Source organism: Kogia breviceps, chromosome 5 (assembly GCF_026419965.1).
Source record: "Kogia breviceps isolate mKogBre1 chromosome 5, mKogBre1 haplotype 1, whole genome shotgun sequence".
Taxonomy (NCBI): Eukaryota; Metazoa; Chordata; class Mammalia; order Artiodactyla; family Physeteridae; genus Kogia; species Kogia breviceps.
The window spans coordinates 20,927,879-20,940,980 of NC_081314.1; the positions used below are offsets into that span (position 1 = coordinate 20,927,879).

The 13,102-nt window shown below is 41.6% G+C and overlaps 1 protein-coding gene across 5 annotated transcripts in view; it reads right to left on the reverse strand.

Moving 5' to 3' along the window:
• TMEM108 (transmembrane protein 108) overlaps positions 1-13,102 on the reverse strand; it is a 371,967-nt gene that overhangs the window by 307,508 nt on the left and 51,357 nt on the right. Inside the window, exon 1 of one of the 5 annotated variants that reach the window (XM_067033781.1) lies at positions 1,667-1,685. The exons of the other annotated variants lie outside the window; for them this stretch is intronic. The gene's annotated coding sequence lies outside the window, so the exon portion shown is untranslated. Of the gene's footprint in view, positions 1-1,666; positions 1,686-13,102 lie in introns of those variants that run through there. 5 annotated transcript variants of the gene reach the window in all.

Genomic DNA, 13,102 nt, shown 5'->3' on the forward strand with positions numbered 1-13,102 from the left:
GAGCGCTCAGTGTGTGTGAGGGCTGGGGGTGAGGGGGGTGAGAAGTGAGAGGCAGTCTCCAGGGCCCTCACAATGTGCTACAACAGAGGCTCGTACACAAACGGCTAAGCCAGGCTGAGGGGTACAACAGAGCATCAGAGGAGGGCTTCCCAAGTAAAGCCTTGAGGGAGGCAAAATAGCCAGTTGGTTCAGAGCACAGACTCAGGGCCAGGCTTCCTGGGTACAAATCCCAGCATCACTGGCTCTGTGATTTTGATAGATTTATTTAAACTGTGTCTCAGTTTCACAAAGAAAAATTGTTTTTTTTAAAGTTACTGTTTTAAAGGCATACTGAGCATTAAATGAATATTTCGTATAATGTCTAGAACAGTGCAAGTTCTTGGCAAATAAATGACCACATAATATATTGCCCAAACTGAGATATTTTGAGCATGAGAGATGGTGATGCTAATACTACACTGGAACAGAAGGAATCGACTAGAATTATCCAAGCAAATGGGACATTTGTTCACCTTATACACATGTTCATTGATATTACTGAAGGATGTTGGCCAAGCAAAGAAGCAGGGGAAGGATGTTATGGCAGAAAGACAAGTGCAAAGACAGAAGGCAAGAGGCCGAGACAAGTTCAAGGAATTCAGGTTCCTTTGTCACCTGCTCCCATGCTTCTTGCTTCCTTTCCTCCAGAGCACTCAGTATGGTCAGCAGTCATGCCCCTGCCACTGTGAACATCTGACTTGCACTTATTTCCCCCATTATAGCCTCCAGAGAAGGCTGGCTTTGCTCAGCAAGCTTGGTTACCGGCACAAAGTGGGCACTCTTATATGTTGAATGGTGGTTGAAGGAACGTGGCATGGCAGAGGCAAGTATACAAAGTAGACTGCAGCAGTCACGAGGTCTGCTGCTTAGATTTATTTTCAAGGGAGAATCTGCCGCAAGGAGCACAGTGAACCAACGGCTCCCAGCTATGGGTGTCTTTAGGATCTGCCTCAACTTTCAACCTGAGGCTACACTCTCCACACACAGTTCCAGCCAATGACTGAGCAAGGCTTGCCATTCCTCACTGGCAGGGACCCCCTGTAGGTGATTTTTGACCCAAAGCTTATTCTTGGGCCAAACAAGACTTTCTCAGAGCTGCACCAAAGTCTGAGGCTCTTCCTACGAGCTGTCCTTCCTCCCTGCTTTCTTTTTCACAGGTGTCAGACCAACATCGCCTCGAAAGCTTTCCCTTCCTGTTCCTGCTCCCTCTCCCCATTACCACCTTCTTGCATTTGTAATTCCATGTTGGTGTTTGCTTCCTAGGGAAATCAATCAACATGAAAGCAGAAGGATACAATGCTGAAGCATGAAACGGGAGTCAGAGCCTCCAGTACTATGCTAAGAAATTTGACTTTTATTCTGGAGGTGATAAAGAAGTACTGTACTACAGGAAAGTGGTGACAGAGCTATGCTCCACAAACAATAGGGTACAGAATGGCTTGAAAGAACAGCACAATCATCTTCCAGTTAAATATCCAGATGAGAAATGATGAGGGCATGGATGAAGGCATAAGTGACAAAGCCTAACCACAGGTGCCAAACATGTGTCTTAGAACTGTGCAAGGGAACTGTAATTTCCCCCATTTTACAGCTGAGAAAATAGGTGCAGGAGAGGACAGCAGCTTACCCAAGTCACCAATCTGGTCAGCTTTAGCGTCCATGCTCCTTTCATCAGACCACTCTCCCTCACAGATAGAGGAGCCCAGAGGAGAAGCTTTAAGGAGCTGAAGAGGAAAATGTTAAGTTCTGTTTCATATATGATGAAACCCAATTTAAAGTCCGCCTAGTTATAAAACTTACATTCCCATAAGCATTAGAACCTAGTATTTTTACAAAATCTGAGAAAATACCTAAACATTATACACTGAGCTGACAGTATTTCTCAATGACAATACTGAACTGCACTGGCTATCCTCTATATAAACTTCTTTCAATCTGCACACAGCACTGAGTGCCTACTATTTCTAGCTTCTGAGTGTAAAAAATAAATATATGGAATCTGTCCTTAAGGATCTTAAAATTCAATGAAGGAAACAGACACATATGTGAATAACCAAGTATGTGGTCATAAGAGATATAAACAAAAAGCTATAGGAAGATATACAAGACCACTGATTTTGACTAAAGAGCTCAGGGAAGGATCTCAGGGCAGAAAGTGTTTGCTTTGGGCCTTGAGGAAGAAGCAAGCATTAGATAAAGCCTTCCTTCCCGGGGCTTCCCTGGTGGCGCAGTGGTTGAGAGTCCGCCTGCCGATGCGGGGGACGCGGGTTCGTGCCCCGGTCCGGGAAGTTCCCACATGCTGCGGAGAGGCTGGGCCCGTGAGCCATGGCCGCTGAGCATGTGCGTCGGAGTCTGTGCTCCACAACAGAAGAGGCCACAACGGTGAGAGTCCCGCGTACCAAAAAAAAAAAAAAAAAAAGCCTTCCTTTCCTTCCCTAAAATCACTGTCAAGTACCAAAGGTGACCTGTAAATGCCCTTGGAGGCATTTGCCTAGAGAAGGTAGGGCGAAAATGCAAATGACTTGCTTAGTTTCAGTATCACAATTCCCATTAATCAGTTCTTTAGGAGCTCCTGGAAATTAATGACAAACCAAAGTTTCTGAAATTCACCATCCTTTTGCCTTCACATGCTTATTCCTGCTTACTCAATATACAACAGTGAGTGAATATGAATGGGGGTGGGCAGCAGAGAGTGGACACTAGGCCACCAGGTCTTGGGAACATGGTTTAACAGTCTCCAATTTGGGCTTCCTTACAGGTCCTTTTTTGATGTAAAGAAAAGCCTGTACAGCTCACTAGAGCACACAGAGCTGTATCTTATCAACCAATTCCCTTAGACAAAATGATAACAGGTAGAGTATGTGAAGAGAGTCCACTCCTCCTGGTTATTCATGCCTTAGCATGCAGCAAGAAAATACCTGTGTTAAACTCAGGTCTACACCCTGTGCACTAGGGTAAAGCTTCTGGTCTTGTAGAGAAGCACCTCAGCTGCACTCAGAGGCCTCTCTATGCCTCTGGTGAGGCCCCTCCTTGAAGACAAGGTACACCCAACACTGCCATCCTAGCAGATGAACAAGATGCCAACTGTGAACAAGTATTCTTTTCTACTTTCAAGCCTGCCCATCTGCCATTTATTTTACAAGGATACCTTGTTGGGGCCCTCTCATCTGAGAGGGACTATTAGCCCTTCTGATCTGCTGTTCCTTTAAGTGCATCTCCAACAATCCCCAAAGAATCATTGGGAGGATTTGTATGACTACACTTTTGGAGAGACCACTCTTTGGACAAGTCCCAGATAAATGCGGTATACAGTACATATTTTGTCTCAACTGACCAGGCTTACAGGCCCATTCTTTACAAACAGGAAACAAATATTGGGAAAAATAAATGATTTGGTAAAATGAAGCTAGCAAGGATCTCTTTCCCTTCTTATGTTACAGCTCTTTCTGTGCCATAAGATCTAATGGATCTAATAAGATCTTCTAGGATCTAATTACATACCACTGGTACTGCTTACTGTCTTTGACCATTATATAACTATAATATTTTCATACTGTTTTTCAAGTTTGTCTTCTCTTCCCTATTTAACTGAAGAATTCTGAAAGGGAAGAACCATGCATGCTATTCCCCTCAGTTTTGAGCAGAGAGCTATACATAAAAGATTTTAATATCTATTTTTTGATAAATGAATACCTTTTTGGGTCTTTGAAAATGATCAGTTTTTTAATCAGGAAGAAACAGACAATCTGAACAGGCCAAACACTAGTAATGAAACTGAATTTGTCATCAAAAAAACTCCCAGCAAACGAAAGTCCAGGACCAGACAGCTTCACAGGGGAATTCTACCAAACTATAAGAACTAACACTTATCCTTCTCAAACTATTCCAAAAAAATTGAAGAGGATAGGGCTTCCCTGGTGACGCAGTGGTTGAGAGTTCGCCTGCTGATGCAGGGGGACAGGGGTTCGTGCCCCAGTCTGGGAAGATCCCACATGCCACAGAGCAGCTGGGCCCGTGAGCCATGGCCGCTGAGGCTGCATGTCCGGAGCCTGTGCTCCGCAACGGGAGAGGCCACAGCAGTGAGAGGCCCGCATACCACAAAAAAAAAAAAAAAAAAAAAATTGAAGAGGATGGAACAATCCCAAATTCATTCTACAAGGCCACCATTGCCCTGATACCAAAACCAAAGACATTACAAAAAAAAAAGAATTACAAGATAATATTTCCTGATAAATATAAATGTAAAATTTTAGCAAATCCAATTCAACAATACATAAAAAGGATCATACAGCATGATCAAGTGGGACTTATTCTGGGATGGTTCAGCATTCACAGAACAAACATTGTGATATACAACATTAATAAAAGGAAGGATAAAAGTCACATGATCATCTCAGTAGATGCAGAAATAGCATTTAACAGAATTCAACATGCATTCATGATGGAAACTTTCATCAAAGTTGGTAAAGAGGAAACACATCTCAAAACAATAAAGGCCATTTTTGACAAACCCACAGCTAACATCACACTCAATGGTGAAAAGCTGAAAGCTTTTCGTCTAAAATCAGGAACAAGACAAGGATGCCCACTGTCTCAACTTCTATTTAACATAGTATTGGAAGTCCTTGCCACAGCAATCATAAAAGAAAAAGAAGTAAAAGTCATCCAAGTTGGAAGGGAAGAAGTAAAACTGTCACTGTTTGCAGATGATATGATACTGTATATAGAAAACCCTAAAGTCTCCGTACAACAATTATTAGAATAAATTCAGCAAGGTAGCAGGATACAAGATTAATATACAAAAATCTGTTGCATTTCTTTACACTAATAATGAAATATGAGAAAGAGAAAATTTAAAAGACAATCCAGTTTAAAATTGCATCGAAAAGAATTTTTATTCTAGTAATAAACTTAACCAAGGAAGTGAAAGACCTAAACTCTGAAAACTATAAAATATTGATGAAGGAGTTTGAAAATGATTGAAAAAAATGGAAATATATACCGTGTTCCTGGACTGGAAGAATTTAATAGTGTTAAAATGTCCAGACTATCAAAAGCAATCTACAAATTTAACGCAATCCCTATCAAAACAACAGTGAATGAATATAAATGGGGGTGGGCAGCAGAGAGTGGACACTAGGCCACCAGGTCTTGGGAACATGGTTTAACAGTCTCCAATTTGGGCTTCCTTACAGGTCTTTTTCTGATGTAAAGAAAAGCCTGTACAGCTCATATTTTCCATAAAAGTACAAAAATAATCCTAAAATTTATATGGAACCAAAAAGGATGTCAAATTGCCAAAGCAATCTTGATAAAAAAGAACAAAGGTGGACGTATCATGCTCCCTGACCTCAGACTATGCTACAAAGCTACAGTAATCAGAACAGCATGGTACTGCCACAAAAACAGACACACAGATCAATGGAACAGAATAGAGAGCAAAGAAATAAACCCATGCACTTGTGGTCAATTACTCTATGACAAAGGAGGCAAGAATATACAATGGAGAAAAGACAATCTCTTCAATAAGTGGTGCTGGGAAAACTGGACAGTTACCTGTAAAAGAATAAGATTAGACTATTTCCTCACACCATATATAAAAATAAACTCAAAATGGATTAAAGTCCTAAATGCAAGATTTGAAACCATAAAACTCTTAAAAGACAACATAGGCTAAGCACTCTTTGACATAAATATAGCAATAAATTTTTGGATATGTCTCCTAAGGCAAAAGAAATAAAAGCAAAAATAAACAAATGGGACCTAATTAAACTTAAAAGCTTTTGTACAGCAAAAGAAACCACTGACAAAATGAAAAGACAACTTACCAAAAGGGAGAAAATACTTGCAAATGATATGACTGATAAGGGGTTGATATCCAAAATATGTAAACAGCTCATACAACTCAATATCAAAAAACCAAACAACCCAATCAAAAAATGGGCAGAAGACCTGAATAGACATTTTTCCAAAGAAGATATACAGATGACCAACAGGCACATGAAAAGATGCTCAGCACTGCTAATCATCAGAGAAATGCAAATCAAAACTACAATGAGATATCACCTAACACATGTCAGAATGGCTATCATCAACAAGTCTACAAATGGCTATCATTAAAAAGTCTACAAATAACAAATGTTGGCAAGGATGTGGAGATTAGGGAACCCTAGCACACTGTTGGTGGGACTGTAAATTGGTGCAGTCACTATGGAGAACAGTATGGAGGTTCCTCAAAAAACTAAAAATAGAACTACCATATAACCCAGCAATTCCACTGCTGTGTATACAGTCACAGAAAACAAAAACAGTAATTTAAAAAGACACATGCACCCCATTGTTCATAGCAGCATTATTTACATTAGCCAAGATATGGAACACACCTAAGTGCCCATTAACAGATGAATGGATAAAGATGTGGTGTGTGCATGTGTGCGTATACACACATATATATATGTACTTACACACACAGCCATAAAAAAGAATGAAATTCTGCCATCTGCAACAATGTGGATGGACCTAGAAATTATTATACTAAATGAAATAAGTCAGAGAAAGAGAAATACTTGTGTTATCACTTATATACGGGATCTAAAATATAAAACAAATGTACATAACAAAACAAAAACAGACTCACAGATATAGAGAACAAACCAGTGGTTACCGGTGGGGTGAGGAAAGGGGAAGAGGCAAGACAGGGATAGAGGATAAAGAGGCACAAACTACTATGTATAAAATAAATAAGCAACAAGGATATATTGTACAGGACAGGGAAATATAGCCATTATTTTGTAATAACTTTAAATGGAGTACAATCTTTAAAAATTGTGAAACACTATGTTGTACACCTGAAACTAATATTATATTGTAAATCAACTATATTAGTAACTAACTAAATAAATAAATCATCAGTTTCTTCTCTGTTTTTTCTACAGAATCCAAGAGTGATAAAGTGTAACTGAACAGTGCGTGTGTTTGCGTGAAGGGGAGGGGGGGACATTTCACATGTAGAAAATGAATAATTTAGTCTTATTCAGTGCAACTACTGTGACTGAATAGATAAACTCCAATCTTAAAACTCTTCCCATTGAACGTATCTCAAATTTCTAATTACTTTCTAAGTTACATTTACGTTTCAGTTGATTTTATTCACTTTAATTACTGAGTCACTATTAATAATTTAAAATGGAAAATATCACTAGTAATTCCACGGTTCTTCAGAGGGTCACAGTCTTGTAACTATGGCTTTACTTTTTCTTGGGCTTCTCTCACCCTTGCTTAATCTAACCCTGTATGCTCAGGTCAGCAATTCAGAGCAGCTCTGTTTAGCATCACTCACTGCAAGGGGTTCAGACACTGGCCTGTTTGGGGGTAACCCATCTTTTTTATACTTAAGAACTGGATGAAGGCTGGAGCTGTCCCTTGGGTGATATTGAGTGAGCGATCCCAAAGGATTAGGAAGGAGGTGGTACATGCTGTCCACAATGAGTGACTCAGTGGTGCATCTGTGGGTAGATGAAAACAAAGGCTGGAGATATGTACGTACTGAACGTAAGTTCTCCAGACTCCACCCTGTCGGCCAACGTATGCAGACAAGACTTGCTCTGCCCCACTCCCCACCCACTGGGTTTCACATTTCAGTTCAGGAAGCTCTTTTTCCTCAAGGCTGATTTACCTTGTTTTAGATTAGAACACCCACAAAATAAAGCTGGCAGCACCCAGTGATTCCTCTGAATGCCCTAGGGCTTCCCTGGAAGACACACACCAGCTGCATCCTGGCCACAGAGGCAACACTGAGTCAGTCTGGGAGAGAGCTCAGGGGACCCTTGCCAGGTTCCTGTTCACCCTTACATAGTAGACAAGGACTGTAGACCTTTGCTGAGTGGACCACCTCTCCTGTGACTAAGCAGCAGCCAGGAGAAGGGCCTGAATAAGCAGAAATCTACCTGGTCACAGGAAAACCGGAAGTGCAGAGGTTTCTGAGGGAAAAACAAGAAGAAAAGTTGAAGTTTTTATTTCTGGCTTATCATTGTGAGAACTTTGAAGGCTATCCCTGGAGAGGAAATGTGACCAAAACATTGCTCTTGGAGATTGAGTTTGCCTTTGTTTTTCCTCAGAATTTCTCAGTTCCCCAAGGAGGAACTCAATAGAACAGAGCATCAAACTTCTGGGCCTGAACAACTCACTGGAATCTGCGTGGGGGGCCCATGGCCTCTGACCCTGTGCTCAGTGTACCTTGTGGTACACTGGTAGCCTGGGCACCCTGCCTTGCCCCCTGCTGCCCAGCACTTCCTCTGGGCAGTGGCCCTCCCCCAGGTAGCTGGCTCCTTGCTAAACACCACTGTAATCACGACAATAGAAAATGAAAAAAGGAGTAGAAGAAACACAAAGCACACTTAAATAGGCACTTTTTCTCTCTGCAAAAATAAAATCTAACACCTCAGATTCCTTTTTCATTAAAATTTTCAACTTATAAAACTTTCAACTTATAGTTGCCAACCCTTCACGTCCCCAGATCAGTCCCAAGCAGCTGGGCACCCACTAGCTTACTTCTCTTGCCTCTTATCCAAGTCTCTGGCTCAGTCAGACAAAGAATGAGGAACCACAGGAGCCCAGCCCCTAAGTCCTGGCCTCTGTGCCATGAATCCACCTGCCCCCTGTGCCATGAATCCACCTGCCCCTTGGGTTCTAGCATGACCATCTGATTTACAGAACCAAGGCAGTGCCCCCAGCCCTCCCAGCTCTGACTGCTGTCATTCCCTGCATTGGTGTGGCAACCTGATTCTGATTTCTTGGCCCTGGACTTGATTTCTCTTCCAGCCATCGGCCTCTCGCTAGATCTGGATCTCTCTGACTTAAGCCCAACTCAGTCAGCCTTGGAAAGGTGGTTTAGCAAAAAGAGGGATTTTGCAGGGATTAGGCAATTCTGGCTCCACCCACTTCCAAGGCCCTCCTACATCTCAACCTGGAAAGCTGTCTTTTGGCCTTCAGCCAAATTAAGATTGGACTAGAATATCAAAAAGGTAGCCAGCCCTAATATTCTGATTCTAGATTCTAAAAATATCCAAGGGAACAATTTAAAGTAGATTATAAGATGTCAACTTTAAGGGCAGAATAGCTTAATTTTTATTATACACTACATTTGCAGTTTTTCTTTAACCTTCTTTCCCTTTAAGTTCTCCAGTTTACGGCCAACTCTTTTTCCCAGGCACTCCCAACCCAATCTGCAGCATTTTGTCACAGACATAAGTAATAAGTTACTCAAAATCCTAGGACCAGTCTCAGCTTCCAGGATACCTGGAGGAAGTCCCTCTCCCCATCTGTATCTCAGCCTCCTCATATGCATAGTAAGGATAACAGTCATATCGTTGACTCCTCAAAGTATGAGAACACTAAGCTGAAATGAAATAAGGCAGTATTAGTACTACTATCTTTAATCTGTTCTCTATCTTGACCTTTCACTCTGGCCTCTTAGTTTAGCTCTTAAAATAACTAGATGTGTTTCCTAAACTCAAAGATTAGAACCCTAGCAGGACAAGGTACAAAATAAGGGAAATTCAGAGATGCTAACCAAGACCAGAGCTACTGGCTTTAAATACTTGTCTGAGAGAGAAACAATATGCTGAGGGCCTTATAACCTACTCCTCAACTCCTTTTTGAGTCACGGCATTTTCCCTAGCCTATCCCCATAGTTTTTTCCTTTACCCCTGGCCCAATTCTCAGCAATTGCCATTGCTGATCTCAAAAACCAAGAGGGAGAATTCAGAAAGTCCTGTTGTCAGAGGACCCTAACTGAAAGAAAAAGCAGATCAGGTATCATTAAAATCTGTGTATTGTGGGGAGGGCAAAAAAGTTAAGGTGAGGCATTGAAATGGCAATGAGGCTCTGAAATGGCAAAGTGGAGAGCTGCTGCTCTGGGCTGTTTCTCTGACTGGTTTCTCATATTACATCATCAGTGACCTCTTTGCCCATTCTTTTAGAGACAGGATCCTCATCTGGACCTTCTCCTCCATCCCTTCCTCCACCACACTTAGAGAACTCATCAACCACACTCTGGTCACTGTTACTGACCAGAGTGTACCAAAGCCCCCTGCTGAATGGGTGGGACAGAAGTTGCAAACCACTGAATTAGAGTGTCTACACAACTTTAGTACATGTTGTAGAAGTGTCTATTGGTATCTTCCCTGACTCACATTTTCTAAAGAAATTAAAAGCTCAGCTACTTGACTGTTAAGTCCTTTGGGGGCTGACACTATAACTTTTGGCTTAATTTTTTCCTTTTTTTTTTTTTTTTTTCTGTATGCGGGCCTCTCACTGTTGTGGCCTCTCCCTTTGCGGAGCGCAGGCTCCAGATGTGCAGGCTCAGCGGCCATGGCTCACGGGCCCAGCCGCTCCGCGGCACGTGGGATCCTCCCGGACCGGGGCACGAACCCGTGTCCCCTGCATCGGCAGGCGGATTCTCAACCACTGCGCCACCAGGGAAGCCCTGGCTTAATTTTATAGAGTACATTTCATACACCACAAGGTCAAGTACATGTATTTAAAAATACATGTATTTTACTACATATATTATATTTCAAAGTGCATGTATTAGAAAACTGGACCCTAAAATCCTACTTCTGCTTTCCTCCCTCTCCAAGTCTCATTGAGTCTCTCTTTTTCTTTAATGTCCCACATCATCCAAAGCTATTTTCCTTTCTAGATCATCTCCTCCTTCCTTTGGACCCCAGGGTCTCCAGATACCACCCCCTTTCTTAGCAACCTGTCTCATGCTTCCTCACTCTTTCAGCCTCCTTTACTTGCTTCCCCTTGAATGCTGGTTTTTAAAGAAACGTTACTCCCATGTGGCTTTGTGCCTTTGTTCTCATCCTTCAAACCATCTGTTACTTCCTCTGTGACTCACTGCTGATACAAAGCAGGAGAAACCTCCTTGTTTCCCACAGCAACAAAATACAGGGTGGACTTAAATAATGTCCTATCTTACCCACAACCTCACAAAGGATAAGGTACAAGGGAGAAGGAATTACGGACCGGGAAGAAGTTAAAACCACAGGGATGTGCTAGATATGAAGAGTTATGAAGGAAAGGATGACAAATGAAGACTGTGATGAGGTGGACACCTTGGGAATTAAGATTACTATTCAGTAAGGGTGCTTTATCTTGCTAAAAATCATAGCAAAATAGCAAGATATGTTCAGATCACCAGTGCTCAAAGAAATGCAAAAAAAAAATGAGATTTCACTTTACACACACTAGCCTGGCAAAGATTAGAAAGTTGGATAATGCCAAGCATTGGTGGGGATGTGGGGAAATTAAGAAGCCACTAGCACCTCCAAGAAATGCTGGTGGGGGGACTGTCTGATACAGCCATTCTGGAAAGAAATCAAATACTACTTAGTAAAATTAAGTATGACTCAGAAGTTCTACTCCCTGTGTATATATATCCCAGAGAAATGCTCACACACAGTCAAAAGACACTTTGATGGCAGCACTGTTTCCACACAATCTAGAGAGGTAACAGCTAATCAGCTGATGCTTGTCACCTCTATGGTGAATCAGTAAATGAGAAGAAACAGGAGTCTTGAGACAGAAAGGCAGGAGGAACCATACACACTCTGCCCTGACTCATTCATGTGCCATTTTATAAGGGTGATTGGATTTAGACTGTTGATATATGAGCTCCCAGAGGACAGGCCAGAGTTTCATTTACTTATGAACTATAAAACTTAACACAGAATAGGCACTTGGGAAGAGTATTTCTTGGGTAATGAGGTGGTATGGTGTGAGGATGGGCAAAGCACTAGTACTATACAATGGCACCAAAATTCAAAAGCATCTCTCTCACCTTCTAGGCCTTCCTGATAGATCAAAGTTAATTGCTGCTTCTGCTGTGCTCTTGAAGTTCTGAATTTATGTGTCTATGTGTGATAAGAACAACAACAACATAAAGCAACATTATTAGTCACTAAGGAAATGCAAATCAAAACCACAGGCACAAGGGTGGCTAGAATTAAAAAGTCAGATAATAAATGTTGGCAAAGATGTGAAGAAATTGGAATCCTCATACACTGCTGGTAGGAATGTCAAACTGTGCAGCCACTGTGGAAAACAGCCTGGCAATTTCTCAAATGATTAAACATAGAGTTACCACATAACCCAGCAATTCCACTCTTGGCATATTCTCAAGAGAAATGAAAACATATATCCACACAAGAACTTGTAAACAAATATTCATAACAATATTATTCATAATATCCAAAGAAGTAAAAACCACCCAAATGTCCATTTACTGATCAATGGATAATCAAAATATGGTATATCCAAACAATGGAATATTACATGGACATAAAAAGTAATGAAGTAGAGATACATGCTACAACATACTTTAAAATATTATGCTGAGGGCTTCCCTGGTGGCGCAGTGGTTGAGAATCCGCCTGCCGATGCAGGAGACACGGGTTCGTGCCCTGGTCCGGGAAGATCCCACATGGCCGCCAGGCCTGCGCATCCGGAGCCTGTGCTCCGCAACGGGAGAGGCCACAACAGTGAGAGGCCCACATACCGCAAAAATAAATAAATAAATAAATAAAATAAAATAAAATATTATGCTGAATAAATGAAGCCAGCACAAAAAGTTATATATATAATGAATTCTTTATATGAAATGTCCAGAATAGGCAAATCCATAGAAATAGAAAACAACTTAGTGGTTGGCAGGGGCTGGGGGCAAGAAGTTAAAGTGTAGCTGCTAGTGAGTATGAGGTTTCTTCAGGGGATGATGAAAATGTTCTGAAACTATATAGTGGGGATGGCTGTACAACCCTGTGCATATACTAAAAACTACTGAATTGTGTATTTTAAAAGACTGAATTGTATGGTATGTAAATTGTATCTCAATAAAGCTGTTATTTTAAAAAAGAGGCCTTGGGGGCTTCCCTGGTGGTGCAGTGGTTAAGAATCCACCTGCCAGTGCTGGGGACATGGGTTTGAGCCATGGGAAGATCCCACATGCCACGGAGCAACTAAGCCTGTGCACCACAACCACTGAGCCTTCGCTCTAGAG